Raw genomic sequence first — 24,722 nt, 5'->3', positions numbered from 1 at the left:
TGGTGAGAACCACCGAACCACCACAGTTCTGCTCCCCTAGGGATGGAGCTTTGCAGTTATCTTAGATGCCTTCTTCTTCCTTGTATCTCATGATCCATCACTAAAGACTGTCAATTCTTACTTCATAACTTCTTTCATATTTGACTCCTTCTTTTGACTCCTGAAATCACCACTGTTAAGTTGAAGCCCTTAACACCTGTCTCTTGTCTCCTCACTTCCAGGCTCTTGTCCTCTAATCAAGCCAGCCACTATCTTCATATTAATCTTCTGAGAGCACTACTTAAGACTTCTAAAGGCATTTCCAGTTCAAGAATATTATATTCCATTACTCAAGAACATTTAGAACTTCCCTGTATTTAGAACCGGAAGTGCAAATTGGCATTCAAGGATTTCCAGTCTGGTTCCCACACACATTTCCAAGGATGTCCTTTGTCATGCCCACATCAGAACCCTCTGCAGCAGTTTGACAGTGCATTCATGCCTTAGTACTCTTCCACATCTTATGTATCTGCTGTTTTTCCTCTGTATTCACATGTTAATCACCTGTCCAAGCTGACCTTTGGTATCATTTTTTTTTCAACTGAGTCTTCCTTGACTGCTCTATTTGCAGTTCTCTCTCCACTGGCTGAATCCACAGCAATGTCTGTGCTATAGATGGCCTTGTTGTGTGTATGATGTTTATAATTCTCCCATTTAAACGGAGGCTGTCCGTTACTCTCCTGTATCTTCTACTGTAGATAAAGCAGCTCTCAGTATGTATTTGTTGATCAGCCAACTGAATGAATGATTTAGTAAATGGAGAATGAATGAAGAGCTAGGCCAAGCTGACTTGAACTCAGAAGTCTTGAATATGATTTTGACCAGTTAAAACTTAAAGAATGGCATTATGTTCTTCCCAAGTGCTTTGACTGGACTGTAACCAAATCAGGAAGAAGACATCATCTGTCCTTCTGAAGGAAATTAGAGGCTTGGGAAGTCAGGAAATTTCTGCCGGAGCACACAGAATGCACTTGTAGTCACACAACCTTCTGAGCCTCAAATCTCTGAATACTCTGCGAAGACTACAGGGCATTCACAGAGAAATAAGAGGTCAAGATTTGCCTTTGCCTGTCCAGAACAAATTGAAAACCAAAAGTTAATATCCCTGAGCTTCTTCCCAGGCTTCTGGGAAATGCCTGTACCATGAAGGCACCAAGCATCTGTCTGCAGTTCCAACTGCTGGATTCTGGGAGTTGCATGCACTCCTGCAGCTCTTCCTTTGATTCTGTGACAAATCCCAATATTCTTCCAATAAATTGCATAAGTCCGTATGGGTGGGCATCCTCTGGGACCTCAGGGCCTTAGTACGGTGGGGTGCTCAGGAAACAGCCCTAGAAAATAACCAGGGGTTACCCCCTCTGATTTCAAAGGAAGGCTACCCAGCAGCATGGCTCTCAGGCTAAGGACAGATCAGACAGACTAGGTATGAGATCTGCACGGGGCTCCCAGTTCAAAAGCCAAACCAAAGGTATCTGGGGTGAGGCAGTCTCTAACATGTCTTCAAAGGTAAAATTAAAACTTCAGGCCCCAAATCTGTCAATCCAGAGCCTACACTAGCACTTTATTTATTCAAATCAACAATAAGGGAAGGGGGGAGGGTATAGCTCAAGTGATAGAGCACATGCTCAGCATGCACAAGGTCCTGGGTTCAATCCCCAGTACCTCCTCTAAAATAAATAAATAAACCTAATGACCTTCCCTCTAAAACAACAACAACAACAAAATAAGGAGAAACTAGCTTTCTTATATTTTCTGTTACATTTCTAGTCATTGCCAAAATTTTGGCAGATATCTTGAAGCACAATTAAATACTTAACATATTTTAGAAAGTAAATATAAAGAATTAATTTCAAGATTAATTTCATTTTTTGCTTTTAGAAAAAAAACATCAGATTTTACAAAATCTTTTACATTTTCTCAGAAATGAGAAGCACATTATAACAGTATTCATGCTCCTCCCACTTCTAAAGCTTGTCAGATCTGAGGTTTCACACAGTTGATAAGCAAAACTGAGTCACGGTGCTTTAATCTGGTTACTTACCTGATTCCCTCTGGATGTCAAGGGGTTTCCCTTGTGCAGTTAACTTGACCTGAAGTGGAGTTAATAGCTGGGGATGCGGGTGTGCAGCTCTTTGTTCTCCTTGATTAACTAGTTCAATTTCCTAACGGCTTCCTGACAGACTCAGTAAACAATCAAGACCAGTAAAAATCCTGGTCCATTTATATCACCCTTGGTGGAGTTCCTGAACTCTACCAGGCGAAACACATCAGATGATCTACAAGCACATGAAGAAGTGCCTCTACTCTCAACCGCTTTCACAGACCAACAGGATCAAGTGAAACGACAAAGCCAGCTCTCAGTCTGGGACTTTAGGGGCTAGGCACGCAAACAGTGCCTAACAGTCTCTCTCTTTCTCCTTTCCTCGCTCTCCACCTAATATCCTTCCCCATCTGTATTACTTTCCTATACAAATTACCATAAATTTAGTGACTTAAAACAACACAAATGTTTTACCTTACAGGTCAGAAGATGGAAATGAGTCCTGCTGCACTAAAATCAACATGTTGGCAAGACTGCCCTCCTTCTGGAGGCTCTAGGGGCGAATATCCTTCCTTGTTTTAGTCATCTTCTAGAGGTCACCTGCATTCCTTGGCTCCTGGCCTCTCCAGCCATCTTCAAGTCAGCAACTGCCGCATTGTGGCCTCTGCTTCTGTCATCATATCCCCTTCTCTGACTCTGACAAAGACTCTTCTGATACTCTCCTTCACTTTTAAGGACCTCTGTGATGACACTGGGCCCCGTAGACAATCTCGGATAATCTCCCCATCTCAAGGTTAGCTGATTAGTGACCTTAATTCCATCTGCAATCTTAATCTCCCTTTGCCACATAACCTAGCACCTTCACAGGCTCTGGGGATTGAGATGTAGACACTGGGGGTGGGGCACATTACTCTGTCCTCCACACTATCTTCTTCTTAAGCCACTGCAAAGCAAAAATACCATAAGGTCAAAAATAAGTCTAGGATGATGAAAATGTTCTGGGAGTAAACAGTAGTGATGGTTGCACAACCTTGTGAGCATGCTAGAAAACTACTGAAGTGTACACTTTAAAATTGTGCTTTTTATGGCATATAGATTATATTGTGATAAAAATATATATACAAAAATGTCTAAGTTGATTATACAGTTCTATCCACCAAGCTGTGTTATCTGTTGCTTTACTTACATGTAAGTAGGAAACAGCACTCACAGTCAGTCCTTTCTCAACTTCATCCAATTCAATGACTGGGAACAAGGTTAATAAAGCCAGACATATCCATTTCAAGAAAGCCTGAGGAAGAGACAGACATGCAATAAAACAGGGTGTACTGGCACTTCAAGGATGTCTTAGATAACTGAGGCTTTCGGCCCCAGACCAACCTCAGTCATACTCCAGCAGATCTTCTTATTGGAATAATCCCCAAGTAAATGAAATATGCACTTGAACATGTCTGAGGAAGGTATAAGCAGAGGTTTGAATGGTACATGTTAATAAATATTCTGAAGTGAACAGAGACAATTAAGAATCAGCTGCAGCTGCATCCCAAAGTAAGCAGATAAAAGTCCCATGTAGCCAGGGACACTCTCAGGTGGGTTTTAATGACACTAAATCATGAAGAAGATAAGAGAAGAAAAGAGCCTTTATCTGAGACCACAGTCTTAAATCACATAGAGTCAACTAGCAAGTCTCATTCTATCTGACAAGAGAGCCTGAGCAGAGCTGGGAATGTTGATGCAGGGATCCCACAATACCAGGATAACCATTACGTGGACCAGAGGTTTCGAAAACCTCTCTATGCTACACACCTCAAAAACCTATGCATAGAATATATGGGGATGTTTGCAGCAAGCGTTCCCAGCTTCACTTCTCAAGCATCAACTTGGTTAGCGCGGAGAGGTATTAGAAACAGGCAGTGTGGAGACGGAGAAGGTACAATGTCAGTTAAGACCGAAAACTAAACCCTTGAACTGCCGTTCACGCTGGGTACACACTACAATGAAACAACCAGCTAGTTACTCTGGCTCTATCCCTTCTCTCTCTGTTCACCTAGGGGAAATTCAAAACTTACGTTGATGAAAATAGTATTTGTATCTATTAAAAGTACTTTTATTCACTCTGAAATGTGCCTTTATTCTTAAGGAAATCTCATAATCCTCCCACATTGCTGTCACAGAAGACAAACCTGAGATGCACATCTTTTTTGTTTTTGTTTTTTTTTGCTTTGAGTTTGCATTTAAAAGAATATGATGCTGGAAGAGAGGTTTTAAGAATTTACAATGAGCTCACTGAGTTATTTACTGCCGAACTTTTTCTTCACTCTCACCACGGGAGCCCATTTATTATATTCTCTTCCTCTGTGCATTTACATTTCTGAAAAGTTTCCAGAAAGGGAAGGAACTGGGGAATCAGTGTACTTATTCTGCCGCCAGGAGACTCTTCATTTTTTAGTAGCTCATAATACCAATGGGGATACCTGAATCAAATACAGTTCTTGGCTAGAGATTTTGTCAGTCCAGCTTGATTTTTCAAACTGTGATCAATCCATTTCCACAATGCTCCTATATCTGGATTCAGTTTATGTTTCAAAGTCTCTGAAAACATAGGTTACAAATTTTCTAGTTTTAGATGGGATAGGAAAACCTTTGATGTTTTTGAGGTAAAAATTACCCATCAAAGAAACGGAATTTAGCATGTGGACCAGAAAAAAATTATATCATAGTTCTGTACTTGGATGAAAAGAAGAAAAACAAAACCCAAAGACCTTATAATTGAATGAATACATTTTATTGATTTCAGGCTTCCATAGTAATTTTATCCCAATCTCTCACGGGCCCAGGGAAATGTTAAGACAATCAAACCAAAATTATTAGTAGGCTTATCATTCAAGCCATGACTTACCCACAACAAATTGTGTAACCTCAAATAGCTCCTACATGCAATATTTTTGCACTATTCCCCTCAAAATTCTCTCTTTCACACACCTCATATCAAATGGTTAGTCTTACGGATTGCAACAAAGCTTAACGCAATAAAATCCTATAGTGGGATACCTTGCTGTCCCACAGATCTGGACAGCATGAAATACATAATTCATTTCTTTCCAAAGCTTAAGTATTTGGGTTCCAGTTTAGATCTAGAGCAACTGAAGTTTTGGGTTCTTGTTTAGGATCATCAAGTCTACTGCTCCTCTTCCTTTCTTTACGTGAATTGGAGAGTAGTTTCTCATAAAGACTTTATGTAAAATGTCGGCACTTATGCGAAATAGGTTCCTAGACTTATGCAAAGCCCCATTCCTCACCCAGTGGCAATTTCATGGGGCAAACACCTTCTAAATTGATGGTCAAATTGCTTCAATCACAAATTGTTTAGTGGCTCTTCATTTTTTTCCACCTTATACATCCTGATGATCAAGCAAGGCTTTCTCCACGTGGTGCCACTGAGAACCCCAGGCACCCCCTGCAAATCATATCGCCTGTTATTTCTTGGGCCAACACTGCCTTGCTTGCCTTACTCTGTGGGGCTTCCAGTCCCTCTCAATTCGGCAATATTCATATTTTTCCCGGTAGTTACTTTTTCAGTAAGAGGCCTCTTTGTCATATACTATGCTGCAGCTTGGAATTTTATTTGGTTGACTGGGGGCTTTTTAAAAAAGAAAAAATCTGTCTTTTTTTTTTTTTTTTTTTTTTTTACTTTAAAAAAATTGAAGTATAGTCAGTTTACAATGTTGTGTCAATTTCTGGTGTACAGCATAATGCTTCATTTATACATATACATACATATGTTTTCATATTCTTTTTCATTATAGGTTACTACAAGACATCTATCTCTCTTTCATCCCTGACACACACACATACATGTATCTACTGAGACTGCAAAAAGAAGTTTTTAGTCTCTAGTGTCCTGACCCTTTTTCAAAACCTTTTAAAAAATTATTTTTTTCTCTTCAGCTTTATTGAGATATAATTGACATATAACACTGTATTCATTTAAGGTCTACAACGTAATGATTTGATATATGTATCTATTATTAAATGATTACTATAATAGATTTAATTAATATCCATAACCTCATATAGTTACAGGTTCTTTTTCTTTTAATGAGAACTTTTAAGATCTACTTTCTTAGCAACTTTTTTTTGAAATGATTACCATAACAAGTTTAGTTAATATTCATTATCTCACATACATACAAAAAAAGGAAAACAAAGAAAAACATTTTTTCCCTCATGATGAGAACTCCTAGGATTTATTCTCTTAACAACTTTCATATATACCATACAGCAGTGTTAAATATAGTCATCATGTTGTATATTACATCCCTTGTACTTACTTACCTTACAACTGAGAGTTTGTAACTTTTCACCAACTTCAGAATCACCTGAAGCAATTAGCACATCACTGAGGACCTGGACTTCCTGAATTCAGTGCTTGGCCCGCATACCTCAATGAACTCCTTTGCTTTCCAGTGGGTTGTAGCTGCACCCTCTCCGAAAAGGTCTGAATAACAGCATGAGGTGGGGAGAAGGGGAATGTATCAAACGTATCCCTTCCTCAGATACTCTACCTCAGACCGGGGGGTGGGGGCTAGTCCTTACATCTGCTGTTACTTTATTTTTTAAGTTATCATAACCCCTTAGTAGTCAATCTCCTGTTACTCCAATCTCCTATTATAGTTAATAATTCTTTTTATTAAATTTTTCCAACCTAATTACTGTGTGGTCTCTGCCTACTGACTAGATCCTGACTGATACAAACTCCATCACCATTTGGTTTGATAAGAACTCTGCCATCTCATTATTTTAGTCTCAAAAAGCAGGGTGCCAATACAGACCAGGATGAGCCGGTAATTCCCACATCTGCTACCCCTAGAAGTGAGCACACGCCCATGCTGTACCGCGAGCGCAGCGCTGCCAGCCTGAGCTTCATTTGACACAGTGATCTTCAGGGGGGAAAAAAAAAAAAAGAAAAAAAACAGGGATTCCTGATGTTAATAGAAACACTGAGTATTTACAATACCGTGTATATGCAGAGAAAAAAAAAAGGAACTGTGTGACAGTGAGTTGGCTAAAATCCAACTTACGCCAAATTAAGCATAAAGGCCTAAAGGAAGAATATGTGGTTTTTCACAGGATCTCAGCAATCAGAAAACCTGATACCTCCGAAGTGCTCTCTTTTTTTCTCCATCACTCTTTCTCAACCCTTCTCTCACCTCTGCTGGTCTCTACTTGGCTGCAGCCTCCCCCATAGCAAACAAGTTTTGTCTCATGGCAGGGGAAAAATTAGTGCCAGAAATTCTGGTATCATATTCTCACAGCTCAAAACCAAGGAGAGGAAGAAGTCTCCTTCCCCTTGCCTGGGGTTAGAAGACTCCTGGGAAAGGGCTCCGACTGTCCCCACTTAGGGCATATGCTCAGCCTGGACCAATTACACGCCCAAAGAGACTGGAGACTAAGATTATCTCAGCCTGTGACATGTGTCCATCCCATGATCAGGATATTCTGGGTCTGTTTTCAAGGACAAATGGAGGGCAGGCTTGTTGTTAGTTATCCTAAGGACTTTCTCAGTGACAAGACTACAAAAACTAAGTAATACTTAACAACCTCCATGTTGAATGAATTGCAGAGATGGCCAGAAAGTAAGGAATCTACAGAAGCCAAAAAACAAAGTAAAAGAAGAAATTCTGAGGCGTGGTTTAGCCTGAAAGAATCCGAACTTGGTGACTGAAAACTTCTATTTTGATTGCTACAGCACACAGAAGAGACAAGGTATGTTTTTATTGTAAGTTTTCCCTTAAAAAAAAAAAAGGTGACTTTAAAATATAAGCAAGGAACAAGAGACCATAAAAATGATCTAATAGACTTGAAAAAGAGCCACACAGAACTTCAGGTCAGAGACCATCTGCCTAGACTGTCTTCCTTAAAGACGTAAGGACAACCTTAAGCCGTCACTCCGATGTCTCACTGATCACCTCTGGGGACTATGAACTAAAACTTTGGACCTGTGATAAAACTGCCTTTCTGTGCTCTAAGTGATCCATTTTCTGCTTTATGTACTCATCCTACAAATGTGCCATGCACCATGCTGGCTGTGCCCTTCAGGAGGCCACAGCAGCATAAGAACTCAGGTTCACACTCAGATAAGGGCCACACTGGGTGCCAAGTTCTACAGCAGAAGAGTGGACAAGGGGTGAGAGGAGCTCAGGAGGAAACCCTTAAGTCTACCTGAGTAATTAGGGTGGTTTCAATTTGTAACCTGAAGGTGCACAACAGAGGCTGGGCATCTCGGGCGGTGGGGAGAGCATGTGCGACATAGTTCAGAGCTTAGGACGGGGCAGGGTGCATCTGGAGAATTTCCAGAGGTTCGGTATTACTGACTCACAGAGGGAGTGTGTACAGGAGAGGGAGGATACAGGGACACACAATAGGGAACAGGCCCCAGAGACCTTTCCATCACACTTAGGAGCTAAGATTTTACCCAGTAGGGTTGGGGAGGAGCATTAAAGGATTTAAGTCTGGGCAGTGACATGACTGAGGCTGCAGGAAGGAGCACTCAGTACTGGTGCAGCAGCTGTTCAGACCAGAGGTGACGGCGGCCTCGACCAAGGCAGTGCTGGCAGGGGAGGAATCTGAGATACTGAGGAAGTTAAATTCCCATGGCCAAATAAGACCAGCAGAAGAGGCAAGGTAAGGATGATCCCTTGGTTTCTGGCTTGGGTAACTGCGTGTAAAGTGTGAATAAAAGTTGACTTATGAAAATGAAAAATAAACGTGGGTTAGAAGAATATAATTTTAAAACTACAGGGGACCTGAAGCTAAAAACCCCAAGGTGGCGGGGGGTGGGGGGATGGCCTAACGTGGTCACATAAACACAAAGAAATGTTACTGGACCAAAGTGGAGAGGGCTGGCCTTCAGAAGAGCTCAGGGCTGGTTAAATGAGCCAAAGAAAGGAGGAAGAGGATTATCTTAGTTTTCTGGTGCCATTAAAAGCATCTGGGATGGGTGCCCAGAATCCTATTTTAGCAGTTTTAGCCTCCTCTGGAGACAGAACTTTTGCTTCTTCTTAATTCTCCAGTAAGTTTTTGGTATTGTACAGAAAGTTGATTTCAAAGGAAGAACAAAATCTCAGTTTATCTGGTCAGGCTTATGAACGCTTTAGTTCAAACACATTAGGGCAATCAAGTATGTACAGATTAGTCTCACCTGGACTTACTTCCACTCTCGATCCTTCTGGATGGCTTTCCTTCTTGTTAAGCCTGGAGCATCCCCAGAACACATACTCTCCAATATGGGGTTTTCTAAAGAGAAGTTGGGAAAATAACATATCCGATTGTTGTGAGGCCTGTTTACTTCTTACTCTTCCATCCCTTTCTCTGTGTCTGGTTCGAGCCATGAACCAGGAAGCTGAGACACATCTTAATCATCCTCCGCCTCGGCTACTGCTCATGCTTGCAAACCTGACTCACACCTCTTGATTTTTTCTCTCAACCCTTTCTCCTCATCATGTCCTCCATCTCCCATATTTCTCTTGTAACCTGAGTGAATCCAAAGGCTCCATGTTGCCGATCTCAGCCCGCTGTCACGGTCAAAGGACTGGCCAACCAGAAGTAATTAACATTAACTTGATTCTTCACTTAAGTCTCTTGGAAAGGAGACCCAATTCAAAATTCACACGATTACTTATTAAACTATCCACTTTCCCATTCTTCTCACCCTCTATCCCCCTCGTAGCTCCACAGATACTTCCAGGGATTAGTTTTTATTAAAAAACAGGTTATTATTAACCTGTCAGATTCCTTAGTTCCTTGCCCTCACTTACTACTTGTTTTTGCCTAGTAGGGTTGCAGTTGCAGGGAGGGAAGGCAAATGCCAGAAGTTCTTCAGTGGGCTGGGGTGGGAGATTCTACTGATTTTGGTTACAGTAGCCTTGAACTTTTAACAGTTAACTGTAATTATTTATTTATATGCTTATCTCTATCACCTAGATCAGCAGTCCCTGTTAGAAGTATCCTAGCCCACGAATGTGTTGGAATCAGGCTTGAGGAGGGGCCTGGGTGGCTATGAGGTTATGACTATTTTTCAGGGAATTGTGCTTACTTCTCAGTCTATGCCAAAGCCTGGAGTGAGTGACCATAAAAATCTGGATGTACTGAGATAGTAAAATACCAGACAGTAAAATTTAAAAGGATAGGGACATCACAAAATTGTGCTCTACACTGGAATTTGACACAACACTGTAAAATGACTATAACTCAATAAAAAATGTTAAAAAAAATAAAATAAAGGCAAAAAATAAAAAAAAAAAGGATAGGGACATCTACTACTCATTTTTATTCTTTAGCTGTAAAAGGACTGAATAAATGCACTTTCATCATGTAGATTGGGATTTATTTTAATGTATTAAGCTCCAGTGGTTGGAATATAAGTCTTAATCACAAGTAAGTTGCTTTCAACTTGAAGTTATTAACACAAATTTTATGATTTACATATTCCTAAAAGGAATAAATTGGGGAATAAAAGAGAATGCAAAGACGAGTTCTAAACTCACCTGACGAATGCAGATTTGGGGGACTTCTCATTTTTTTTTCCTGGAAAAATAATGAATTTCATATTATCAGTCTAGCTCTCATGATGCAGGATTTGCTTGAAACCAGCATGATATTTGCTACTAGAGTTCTCATATAAACTCTATTGATTCTGTACTAAAGAATATAGGAAACTGGTTTTAGGCAAATGATGAACATGTGCTGGACTGGTTTCCTTTTCTTTTTTTTTTAGCTTTGCTTTGTTATATATTATTGCCAACTTCCTTTGTTCATGTGCTCACATGATTTTGCTCTTCTGTGTAGCATTCCACCTGATTTACCAAACCTGTGAAGCTGTCTCTTTGGTTTGGAGAGATGTAGTTTGGGTGCTAGAATATGAAAAATCTATTTTTCTTAACATACTTATCAAGTCAGCAAATTTTATATATATATATATATGTATAAAATTATATATATATAGACAGAGAGAGAGATTGATTTTCTCTAAACTCTAACCTCTTTTTCCTAAGATTTTTATTCATACATTCACGTATCTAAAAATCACTTTGAATACAATATTCTACAACAGAGTTTTAATTTAGTCCCTTCCCAGTTTACCTTTACGCAGGCTGTTTCATTCTAATAAATGGCAGCACCATCCACTCAATGGCAAAGACTAAAAGCTAGAAGTCATCTTTTTATCCTCTCCATTTATCACCCTCTATATGTAATTCATCAGCAAATCCTTTGGGGTCTACCTCCAAAATACCTCTTGAATTTGTCACCTTCTCTCTCTGTCCAAATTACCATCATAATCCATCCTATATCACCTTTTATATAGACCTCTAAGTAGGTGCCTAAAAGGTATTTCTGATTTTATTTCCATCCTCCAACCCACCCTTGATATAATCCATTTTCCACACAGAAAAGTGATCTTTTATCTTCTAATCATTATATTCTTTTTCTTAAAACTCTTTAAATATGTCCTATTATAGTTAAAATAAATTCCAAACTCCATACTTTGGCATGACTAGCCCTGTGTTCAGGATTCTGCCTATTGGTCTGACCTCAACTCATATCCTGTAAACCTTCCTCACTCATCATGCTCCAGCTATTACAAGCTCACTCCCATCTCAGGGTCTTTATATTCACTGGTACTTCTAATGTTGCTTTTCTTCTTTACTCAAGGAACAGTGATTCACCATTTGTCAGAGATCACCATTTCCTGGGAAGCTAACTCTGTGATAGAGATTTTTGTGCACAAAGTAAATTGGTCTTTTGAGGAATCTCCATAACGCTTTCCATAATGGCTGCACCAAACTACTTTTCCACCAGCAGTGCAGGAGGGTTCCCTTTTCTCCACACCCTCTCTAGCATTTATTGTTTGTGGACTTTTTAATGATAGCCATTCTGACTGTTGTGAAGTGATACCTCACTGTAATTCTGATTTGCATTTCTCTGATAATTACTGATCCTGAGCATTTTTTTTTTCATGTGCCTATTGGCCATTTGTATGTCTTCATTGGAGAATTGCTTGTTTAGGTCTTCTGCCCATTTTTGGATTGGGTTATTTGTTTTTTTATTAAGTTGTATGAGCTGTTCATATATTCTGCAAATTGAGCCCTTGTCAGTCTCATCTTTTGCAAATATTTTCTCCCATTCTGTAGGTTATCATTTTGTTTTGCTTATGGTTTCCTTTGCTGTGCAAAAGCTTATAAGTTTAATTAGGTCCTATTTATTTATTTTTGCTTTTATTTCTATTGCCTGGGTAGACTGCCCTATGATCCAGCAATCCCACTCCTGGGCATATATCCAGAGGGAAACTTAATTCAAAAAGATACATGCACCCCAATGTTCATAGCAGCACTATTTACAATGGCCAAGACATGGAAACAACCTAAATGTCCACTGAAAGACGAATGGATAAAGAAGTTGTGGGATATTTATATAATGGAATACTACTCAGCCATAAAAAGAATAAAATAATGCCATTTGCAGCAACATGGATGGACCTGGAGACTGTCATTCTAAGTGAAGTAAGCCAGAAAGAGAAAAAAAAAATGCACATGATATCACTCATATGTGGAATTTGAAAAAAAAAAAAAAGACAAATGAACTTACTTACAAAACAGAAACAACCTCATAGACACAGAAAACAAACTTATGGTTTCCAGGGGGGAAAGGGAGTGGGAAGGAATAAATTGGGAGTTAGAGATTTGCAGATAATAACTAATATATATAAAATAGATAAACAAAAAGTTCATACTGCATAGCACAGAGAACTATATTCAGTATCTTGTAGTACCTTCAGAGAAAAAGAATATGAAAATGAATATATACGTGTTCATGTATGACTGAAGTATTGTGCTGTACACCAGAAATTGACACATTGTTAATTGACTATACTTCAATTAAAAGTACATATGAAAAAACCCCAAAACAAAAACAAAGTACATTGGGACTACTTGGGATCAATACCTACGAGAAGAGTAAAAGCAGCAGGAGTCAGCAGAGGGAAAAGCTGACGTGTGATGCAGTTGCAACAAAGTCCTCAGCCAGTTCTAAAAAGACCAGTGGAATTGGGATGACCTTGAATTGAGGCAAGGTGGCTGAATCCCTATACTCTCATATTAACTGGTCATTGGGCCAGAGCCATGCTCTGGAAAGGGTGTAAGCTCAGGGGAGACAGTCCTTTCAGCTGTGGGCATTCCTTAGAAAGGGACTTAGCTGAGGGCTGTCAGAGGGAAGACTCCCAGAAGCTGGGGGAGGAATGCTCAGTCCTGACAGAAGAGGAGACCTCGGTGACACTCCACGGAAACCACTACACTGTCCAGGGCATTCCTTCTTTCCTCAGAGAGGCCGCCCAGGACCATCCCAATTTGACAGCCCCCATCTTTTATCTCCATCTAAAATTACCTTACCTATTTGTTACTTACATACTTTCTCACCGTACAAACAACATGTACACTTTAGAAACACAGGAACCTTGGTTATCTTGTTCATTGCTATTGCCACAGTACCAGAAAAGCAGCTGGCAGGCAAATCACTGATGTGAATAAATTTCTTCCTGAGTGAGTAAGCTCAGCCTCAGACAGGCAAAAAGCGCTTATACACCACACATCCTCCTTCCCTTTAGAGGTAAGAACCCAAAATTATGTGCATAAAACTCTCATGAGACCTATTTAGAGGGGGTGATTTCTGGTGCGATGAAAAAAAGTCCTGAACTGTAAGACATAAAAGTCAAGGAAGGCTTCCTGCTACTGAGCAAATAAATATTAACCTGGTTGAAGTTCTATCACCTATTTGGACCTTCATATCATCATCTGTTAAAAGACCTTCTATAATGCTGATATTTGACGATTCTAAGCAGAAGGCACGGGGAATATAGAGAACTATTGATTAAAAGGTAAGAGGATTCACTTATGTAAATATAGTATCAATTTTGCATTTAAAACAAAATAAAATTGCCTTGTTAAACAAGACAATATCACTATTGGAAAATTACAGCTCAATATGATGAACATTCTTGTTAGGTGTAAATAACATAAAAAACTAGAATTTGGTCAGTTGCTTATTTACTTCAAAAATAACATCTGTTTTTAACACTGTTGAAACTTAAGTGACCTCTGAAATGACTATGTAATCCTAAATAAACCTAATAACACAAACACAAATTAAAAAATAAATATTAACCAAAAATGACAATGTGTGTGTGTGTAGGCAATGCTGAGAGAAATATAAGATCTAATTTCATTATACATTTGAAATTTTAGAAAAAGGTCAGAAACTGTCCCCTTTAAAGGAGCTCAAAGACAATTATAATATGGATATTTAACTCATTTTAAAAATAACATAGCTAATTTAAATATCTACTTGTAAGCATGATATGGGTATAACTAGGGAGTTAAATGTTTCAGTAAGAAGTCTTAGGAACACCCCTGAAAATGGAGATATCACGTTCCAAATGAAGGTGTCTAACTGAACAAAGGTATCAAATTTCACTCCTTCCCAAATGTAACTAAAAATACAGTTAAGGAATTAAAATTTTCTCCATCATGCTTTTAAACAATAAGAGATTTAAAAAATTAATGCACAAAGTGAAAACAGAAAAAGAGACAACATATATAAGATTTTGAAAGCTGGAAAATAGATAAATGGTAAGCAACTTAGCAGAGTACAGAGCTGAATACTAAGCCAAAAAGGACAAAAACTAAGAAACAATCTGGTTTTCACAGCAGAATATTCAAAGCCTTAGAAATTGGCAGTGCAAAATCCCTCTGAAATGGCGCTCAAAGGGAATGCTAAATAATACTGATTTGATGAAAATTGTATGAAAAAGAGATTTCTAAACCTACTCACCATCATCTCTTTCTGGGCCACTGATTCCACTCTACCCATGATAATTCAGGACTGGAGAAAGTAAAACACAGGGTGGCTAGCCTGGGGAACATAAGGCAAAGTTAAGGGTATTGGTACAATAACAAAATAGGTAGGTTACATGCTCTTATGCAGACTGTTAGTGAGATCCCCACCCACCTCAATCCCAGAACTCTGGTAGACACTACTTTATCCTCCAAAGAGAATATAAAAGCCTTATATTTAGGGAAACTGATGAGGCTAAGAGAAAATATCTAAAAATATTGTATATCAGAGTTCCTCAATAAACAATCTACCTAAAAAAAACAAAGAACAAAAAACAAATCTACCTGATCACTCTACCAGAGAAGCTTAAACTCAATGAATCAACTCATTTGTTATAGGCTTTCAATCAGCTGTTAAACTCTCAATGAAATGACATATAAGAATAAGCCAAGGAAAAGGAAAATAAAGGTAGCCTGTTGGAGACAAATACAGAAGACTTAGATGAATATACCAGGTGCATGAATTGAGAGATTCAATAGTGAGAAATGTCAATTCAGTGTAATCCCAACCAAATCCAGGTAGGATTTTTTTTGGAGGTAGAAATTAACAAGCTCATTCAAAAACGTATATGGAAATGCAAAGGGCCAAAAATAACAAAGATAACCCTGAAGAAGAAAAACAAAACTTGAGATACTACACTTCTAGGATCAAGACTTTCTGCAAAAATACAATGAATATGACATTCACTGTAAATAAGACAATGTGATATTAAACAAGGATTGATAAAAACTAAGGAGCTGAACAAAAAACTGAGATACAAACACATATAAAGTTACTCTACATAAAGTGTTGCTCCAATGCAGTGAGAAAAGAATGGTCTTTCCCTCAAATTTCAGATATATAATTGACAAACAATTGAAAAAATAATAAACCTAGACCTCTCTAATCCATATCCTATCTACTCCAGGAGTGCCTTCCTTTGGCATTTAGAGTAAGCTCCTAACAGACCAACCCTCACAGAAATTTTAGTAGTGGCCCAGATGCCACCATGACTAGTCAACAAGTAATCTAGACTGTTTATGCCAATACACTGAAAATGATCCTGTCTAAGAAAAAGGACTTCTGCCAGAATTGTGGTGTTTCTTTCAGTATTTTCTATTTGTAAGATTCTCACTATTGGGAATACTGCTCTGAACGTATAAACACTGAGTCAGTAATTCTTACAGGTAGGGGCCTGAATACTCAGGGGTTCTCACATTTTGAAGGTAATGTCTAAGCTGGAATTTCCATCTGTGCTGATTTATAAAATCAGATTTCAGAACACTATTTCTAAAACACATGAGGGGCTAGTCTGAGGCAAGCTAGACTAGACATTCTGGCTCTAAAGGAAGTAGTAGCCGGTAGGTGCACAGGAAAAAAGGAGTTACTCAAGACATGAGATCAGAACCAACGCCCTTCTTTAGCTTGGTTACACATTTGGATCTCTATTAGTCTGTTCTAAGTGTCAATTTTTTGGCCCATCAAACAACAAAGGTTATAGAATTCATATTTAAAATTACCTCTAACGGATCAATTGTAATAATTGTAATAATTACAATAATTGTAATAATCATTTTTCCGAAAGGGGTAACCATCCAAGTCACAGGTAGGTTTTTAAGGTCATTTGTTTATGTAGGTGCAAGAGGAAATGCTGTTGGCTATAATTCCCTGCGGTCTCATTTGATGAGAGCAGAAATTGCCCAGAATTTTTTTATCCTGGGAGTCCAGTGATGGATGGCATATCCAAAAGTCAGAAGACTAAGGGTAGTGGCTACTGCTTGGGATAATCTAAGAATGGTATTAGAATAAGTATGTTCTGACCTAACAGTTATCAGAAAGAGAAAAGAAAAGAGAAATAGGATCATTATGGATGGACCACAATAGGAGTCAAATGTAGTTGAGAAGGTAAAGTATATCCACAGCAGATACACTTCACTATGAACAGGAGTCCTTTGGAACCTCTAGAATTAGTCCCTCTGGTGTGCATTTAATGTCACAATTCCATTTGTAAAGCAAACTTCTCCCTGTTGAAGGAGTGGTGTCACGAAGTAGGAAGCAGTATTTTTCACTCAAGGCTCAAGCAAGGACTGGGAAAAAGGTGAAGTCTGTGGATCCACCCCCTGTGTGGTACATTTATTCCAAGGAGGAGACAGCGCAAAGATGGCAGGATTTGATGTAGAAAGAGTAGTGCTGGTATCTACCAGGAATTGACGAAGTTGACCATTTACATTTACAGTTGATGCCCTGTAAGTGTTTAAGGTGAAGGCAGTATGTATCGGGTGCTTTTTCCTTTCTCAGGTGTTCTCATTGATCTGAACTGAGGGATTTTTCTCTGTCTCAGTTTTCTTTTGTAAGACAGGTCAATGATTTTTATCTAGTTTTCTTTTTATTTATAATAGCAATGATTGTTCTTGTCTGTTAGGAAGTGGGCCACCCACTTTTTGGTCTGTAAGGCCATAAATTTATTTGGGGCATGTCTTGTTTTGTTCTAGAGTTCTTTTGAAATACCCTGCCAGGTGTTGCAGGACTATTTCCCATTCTAATTTCTATTTTCTAATTAGGTCACAGATTTCAGGTTTAATTCCATTGACAAAAGTGAAAAAAAAGGTCTGCTATTACACTGGTGCCTTCTTTAACTCCCAAATGTTGTCAGAGACATTTTCTAGTCTATCCCATAAAAACGCCTGTATTTCTATGTTGGAAAATCACAGTGCAGTTTATGAAATCAAATCTCTGATAGGTCCTTCAACAACAAATTCTTTCATCACAAATAAAAGAAATATTTTGGAAAACACTGTATTAGAGAAAACATTTCTGTGAACTAGAAAGATATGCCATTAATTATGATTAATAAATCATTTTATAAACTGAAATCTCAAGAGTTTGGTCATGTGACTTATTTTCACAAAGCATGAATGCAATGGGAAAGTTGAACAATTGAACATGCGGAAGTCAAAGATCCAGTTTTGAATCTTTAGTTACCCACTGACTACAGACACCCTGAAAATTCAATCACAGATGCAGAACAAATGCAATGTCCAAGTTTTTCTCTCTTTATTACCTCTGCCGTACTGTTGACATGTGGCATATAATTCTGAACTTGAATTGCATATTTTCAGCACAAGAATTTTAATGAAAAAATGTGCCTGAACTCATTACATTTTTTGACTGAGTGTATCTAAATTCAGTGATTCCAGAAGTGTGTTCTTTAGAAGACTGTAACTGCAGGGTATAATAATAAGTATTACAAGAAAATAGGAGTGGTAGGGACAGATTGAGATCAAACCGGTTTAGAAAAAAGCAATGTGCCAATCAATGCAAAGTCATTTGGTTTTGCTTTTTCCTTTAAGTATTTTTGAAAGTGCACCCATTATTTCAAGATGAAAACATGTAGTTTTACATTTTAGTATATAAGCCATAAAAAGTCATTAAAATGCACTGACTAATGAAATTAATAAACACATCAACTGCTCATGAAGAAGAAAATGGCTGTAAAGAAGCAATGAATAACTGCTTAACTAGTTCATATACTTTAAAAATAAAGCCACAAAGAAAACACAACTAGACCTGTCAGGATTCTCTCTCTGCAAGTGTTGAATTCTGTGAAGACTTCCAGCCTCAGGGGAATGAATCACTGCAGCTGTCTTTCTGTCTTGCTGGAATGGCATTTATAGTCTGATTATGCTGAAATTCTTTCATAAAGCATTGATCATGTGGCCTTTCCTTTGAGAACCTGTGGGTAAACCAGATTTACATTTATCCTAGATAACATTTAAGAAAAATACATTTTAAATTTCAGGATTCAATTAATGTAACTAAAGAAAAGTAAAAAAAAATCTTGCATTCATAAGATGGAGTAGCACAAGTGAGAAATTTAAGAGGGTATAAGCTAGGGCAGAAAATAAAGCATTAAAGAAGAGCATAAAACACGAAAAACAGGCAAAGAATGTTATTATTACAGAAGTTGTAGAAATAGTTATAGAAAATTGCTCAAATCTTATTCATGATGCATTCACCACAACCAAGCCTTCACCCCAAAGGAAAAGAAATTACATCTGAGTTTTAAGGGAAGGGAGGTATACAATTTTTACTGGGGGGTGGAAATGAATTATAAATTGAATGGAGCTGTCCACATTACACTATGGGTACCAGCCCCTAGTGATGTGAGGGAGGCTCTCAAAGTCTTTCTCAATCTCTCGTGGACATGCTTGGGCCCAAACCATCACGGGATCGTTTGGAGGCTGCCTTCCTTGCTCATTCCCAGAGATCAGACTCAGGCAAAGATTCTCTGGGCATCAGATCAGGCTGAGGCATTGGATCTTTTTTTTTTTTTTTTAAGTACTGTTCAAAGCTGAAGTCATTGTAACCAGGACAATAAAACAGAAGTTACTACAAACACAACTTACAAAGTAAATAAGTAAATGAACTGAACTGAGCTGAAGCGAATATACTCTGTAGGGTATACATGCCCCTGCTCCTCCCTCTTGTGTCATCCCACCTGCCCTCTTCCTTATCCTTTATATTTTGGCAGTATTAAATCATCAAGCTGATTTCATTAATCTGCCTCCAGGTTAAGCTTTAAAATTAAGAGTGAAAGGGAAACTCAAGGCTTTTATATATGCTGTTACAACAAGCCATGGTAAGAGTCCAGGTACGTGATCAAATCCCTACCTTTAATAAGATTCCAGGGACCCAGTGGGGTGCTAATGACTATGAGGGAGCTGCATTCAGGGTTTCAAATATCTCAACTCCATCATCTCAGGAAAACAGGAAGTACAAATATTTTTGACTAAATCACAAATAATCCTGATTGGATTGAAAAACAGCAATCTATCTGGTAATATAGAACTACAGGTAAATGAAAAAATTCTTACCTGCGTTGTGTGATGTAGCCTTTACTTGAATTAAAAATGTTCATTGCCTGGAGCTTGCTAAATGTTAAACTCTAGACTTGTGGGTCCAAAAGAATTTGTATGTTTGATATAATATCTAAGGTCATCTGAGGACAACTGAAAGGTCTTGTGCACACTGTCAAAGCAAAAGTTGACAAAGTTAAGTAGACAAGGAAAACTTGCTTCAAGGTTATTACCAATATGGAAAGGAGACCGAAAGCTGTCTGAACTTTACCGAAACAAAAGGGCGGGACGGTTTTTAAATGCTGGTGTGAGCAGAACACAGGTCATCAGTGTTTGCCAACTGACTTTACTCAAAGGAAAAATGAAGTTTCTCCCATCTTTGTGACAGAAAGTAGTTCTATAACTTGTATCAAAGCAACCACTGAAGTTAGGCTCCTACCCTCCCACAGAAACGGGAAGACAGGGCACTATCTTCACTGATGATTATATTTGAAAGAGATGGCTCACAGGTCCTTGAGAAAGACAGTCCTGGATTGTAAAACTGACAAGAGGCTTTAAAAAAATATTTATCACTTAAAGGAATGTAAAATAATTTAAAATAATAAGCTTCCTGAAGTGAATGCTCTGAGAAAAGAGAGGTCAGAGACCTAGAGGCAGAAAGAACCCTATCTAAAGACTGGCCAACCTGAGGGTTAAGGTTAAGATCATCTCGCTCAGTCCTCTTTTTGCTTTAAGGGAAAACAAGTTTCCCATAGAACAACTGACTGAAGCTCACTTGGTTCCACGTGGTTCATTTCGGCACATTTCTGCTGCTGAAGGCCTAGCTGCACCATCTGCTGAGACGTGGCAGTGGAGATTTGCTGGATGGTGCAAGCAATGAGGTATTTAATGAGGGGGATTCCTATAGAAAGGCAAAGACAAGCAAAGATTAGTGGTTGGAGCAGACTTTAAAGCCAGTTTCCGAGACCAGAGTTCAGAGAGTTGAAGAACTCCCTAGACACTGGGCTTGAAGCACAGTTAGGCGGGAGAGTGAGACAGCAGTGGCAGCTCAGTGCACGTCCCCGTCTGCACCCTGAGTGCTTTTGGTGACGACACAGACATCAGCGAGGTTTTGGAAGCATACCATCCAACAGTCGTTATTTTCTGCAGCAGAGAATGGAAGGTGCGACAGTTCCTGGGAGCTTCCTGAGTGGCCCACACAGCAGCAGCTTCGGGCACACAGTTTGCCCAAACATGATGCGCTCTGGTATAAACCACAAGTCATCCAGTTTCAGTTCACAAGACTTCTTCAGATCCCGGGGGGCACAGGCCAGCCATGAAGCAATACAGAATCCCCAAAACAATCTAGGCAGATTTTAGTTCTCAGTGATGCCAAGACAGGAGGACAGGAGAAAAACTGGAAATGTCAGTTTGGAGACCTGTAGTCAGATACCGAAGGAAACTACAAAAAATTTCCACTTGATTAGAACTGACAATTTGTGCAAAATGACAGCACTGTGTAAAGTGCAGGTAGGTAACAAAACCACGTTACCGACAGAGACGTGAGTAATAGATCAAAGACAATGAACAGGACTAGAATCTGGTAACTCGCAAGGGTGATCTATAGTTTTATACTGAAACACAAAATTTCTCCCTATGGTCTACGCTCTCTCAATCAGAGTAAGATTATCCTCAATCACAAAGTAAGTCTGGTCTCATTAGATTTGATTTGATTATTTGTGTAGGTGCAGCAAGAATGGTAACTGACTACACAGGCCTTTTAAAATTTACTTTCCTCAGAGTTTTCATAGGGAATCTCAGACTGAACTTTTAAAAGCACTGAGGCTAGAAAGCCAAGCAAAGAAATCACCAGTAGATTTCATCTGCAGTACCTACAGATGTGGATGGCTTACTCTTTTCTTAAGGTCCCCCAAATACCCTAAGATTCCCGTGCCTGCCAGGAAGTGATCTTCCTTACTCAGCTATAAGGCTGGGAACACTCTAAGCCAGATACCAGGCCAGTTTTCCGAAGAAAGTTTTGTAAGCATTGACTCCATAAATTAAACCTTGGTTTCTTAAACCTCTCCGGTCATTTCTGACTCAATGCCCATCATTCTCAACTTTGGCATTTCAGTTAAGATCTTGGTTAGATAACCAATGTTTCCAATTACGTCCTGTTCCAAGGAGGACAGATTCTAATTGAACCTATGGAAATAATTATATTGCAATGAAAATAAATAATCTCAGTAAGAGTTTCTGAATTGTGAAGGAATCAGCCAGGGAGAAAAAGATGAATGTTTCATTTCTGTTTACAAAAATATACTCAACTAAGTTGTTATGAGTTATAGCTTAAGAGAAAAGAGAAAGGAGTTTCTTATATCCAGAAAATAGAAGATCAAACACTAGCAATATTCCAAACCAAATCCATAATGATCCTTCATCAGTTCTTTCAGCATTATGTAATTAATTCTTATCCTGCCTAATCACAGGTTAGCAGTCATGAACCCATCAGCATCTCCATTACAGTTATAGAATTTTTTTTTCCGCCACAGGTACAGACATTTATTAGCCAAAAATTGATGAGCAAGCAGGTTCAAAACTGCTTATGCTGTTCTGTTAAATTTAAAAAAAGGCCCAGCTTGCTGTCATCTTAGCTGCTCTGAAAACTACCTTGCCTGCTCAGAGGCTGACACAGCTCCAGAGTCAGGAATCTTTTGCTCCCGTGCTATTCAGCAGGCCACGGAAGTCCTCCTAACCACCAGCTGGACACAAGACTACTTAGGGCATCAAACCTGAGCTCCACCTCTAGGGGTAAAGGCTATCTTTGTTTGCTTCTTATACCCTATTCATGCAAGAGTGAAGAGTCTCCTGTATTTGTAACCAGTCCATGTGTCACAAGTACTTTTAACTTCATCAATGATATCCGATGTCTACAGTGAATATTCATCATGCCAATCAACACTTAAAAACCGGACATTTGCTTCTGAAATTTAGTATGCTGACTGGCAGGGTGGAGGCTGTTGATCTTTTTTTTTTTTTAAATAGACTATTTTTTTTGAGCAGTTTCAGGTTTACAGTAGAAGTGAGCAGAACATACAGAGTTCCCATACAACCCTCCCCACCCACACACGTATACTCCCCTACCCTCAACACCCCTCATCAGTGTGGCATATTTGGTACAATTGATGAACCAACATGGACACGTTATTATCAACCAAATTCCATAGTTTACATTAGGGTTCACTCTTGATGTTGTACATTCTATGCATTTTGACAAATGCATGATGACATGTAGCCACCACTCTAGTATCATACAGAATAATTTCACTGCCCTAAAAATCCCTTGTGCTCCATCTATTCATTCCTCCCTCCCTCTTCCCCAAACTCGTGGAAACCACGATCTTTTTATTGTTTCTGTAGCTTTGCCTTTTCCAGAATGTCATTTGGTTGGAATCATAACAGTTTGCAGCCTTTTCAGACTCGCTTCTTTTAGTAATATGTCTTTTAAGTTTTCCTCTATGTCTTTCATAGCTTGATAGATCACTTTTCTTTTACTGCACATAGAGTATTCTTGGTTGTAAGTTTCCCCCTTGCATCACTTTAAATGTATCGTGCCACTCCCTTCTGGCCTATAGAGTTTCGGCTGAAAAACCAGCTGATAACCTTATGGGTGTGCCCTTGTATGTTATGCGTTGCTTTTCTCTTGCTAATTTTAATATTTTCTCCTTATCCTTAACTGTTATCAATCTGATGACTGTGTGCCTTGGTGTGTTCCTCTTTGGGTTGATCCTGTGTGGTACTCTCTGCGCTTCCAGGACTTGGGTGACTATTTCCTTTCCCAAGTTGGGGAAGTTTTTGGTTATTATCTCTCCAAAAATTTTCTCAGCTCCTTTCTCTCTCTCTTCTCTTTCTGGGACCCCTGTAATGCGAGTATTAGTGCGCTTCAAGTTGTCCCAGAGTTCTCTTAGATTATCCTCATGCCTTTTTATTCTTTTTTCTGTTCTGAAGTAGTGATTTCCACTAATCTGTCTTCTAGCTCACTGATCTGCTCTTCTGCCCCATTTAGTCTATTCTTGGTTCCTTCTAGTGTATTGTTCATTTCAGGGATTTTATTCTTCAACTCTGTTTGAATATTCTTTATATTTTCCAACTCTTTGCTTAAAACTTCACTCTGTGCATCTATACTCCTCTTGAGTTCTCTGAACATCTTGGCCATCATTACTTTGAACTCTTTCTCAGATAAATTGCCTATCTCCTCATCACTTATTTCTTCTTCTGGGATTTTATCTTGTGCCTTGGCCTGGGAGATACTCCTTTGCTGCCTCGTATCTATCTTTCTATGTGTTTGTGGATTCCTTCCACAGGCTTTGGGATTGTTGTTTTCTTATTTCTGGTATCGAACCCTGGTGGATGAGGCTGGACTAGAGGCTTAAGCAGGATTCCTGGCAGGAGGAGCCAGTGCCTGCCCACTGCTGGGTGAAGCTTGGTCCTGGACCTCTGGTGGGTAGGGCTGTGTCCAGAGGCCTTTGTGGCTTAGGAAGTCTGCTGATGGGTGTGGCTGTGTTCCCACCCTGTATGTTGTTTGGCCTGACAGCTTCCCTGCAGGCTGTTGGGTGGGTCTAGTTCTTGGCGCTAACAATCCAATCAAGATGTAAGCCTCCAGGAAAGCTCATGTAGATTAATACTCCTGGAATGTCTGCCACCAGCTTTTATGTCCCCTGAGTGAGCCGCAGCCGTCCCCCACCTCCCCAGGAGACCCTCCAAATCCAGCAGGCAGGTCTGGCCCAGGTTCCTATGAAATCACCGCCTCTGCCCTTGGACCTGGTGCATGTGAGTTTTTGTGTGCGCTTCCCAAGTGAATGGAGTCTCCATTTCCCCCAGTC

At 39.2% G+C, this 24,722-nt stretch overlaps 1 long non-coding RNA gene across 1 annotated transcript; it reads right to left on the bottom strand.

Annotated features, from left to right (window-relative positions):
• Positions 1-14,961: 14,961 nt before the first annotated feature.
• LOC141575281 (uncharacterized) lies at positions 14,962-20,361 on the bottom strand. Its single transcript, XR_012502753.1, has 3 exons — positions 19,879-20,361; positions 18,572-18,737; positions 14,962-15,043 (listed from the first exon to the last, which is right to left on the bottom strand). It is a non-coding gene; the product is annotated as an uncharacterized LOC141575281 (long non-coding RNA).
• Between the last annotated feature and the right edge of the window lie 4,361 nt (positions 20,362-24,722).

The sequence above is a fragment of the Camelus bactrianus genome, chromosome 3, assembly GCF_048773025.1.
Source record: "Camelus bactrianus isolate YW-2024 breed Bactrian camel chromosome 3, ASM4877302v1, whole genome shotgun sequence".
Taxonomy (NCBI): Eukaryota; Metazoa; Chordata; class Mammalia; order Artiodactyla; family Camelidae; genus Camelus; species Camelus bactrianus.
The sequence above is the reverse complement of the archived record's forward strand: the minus strand, read 5'-3'. Positions and strand labels throughout refer to the sequence as shown.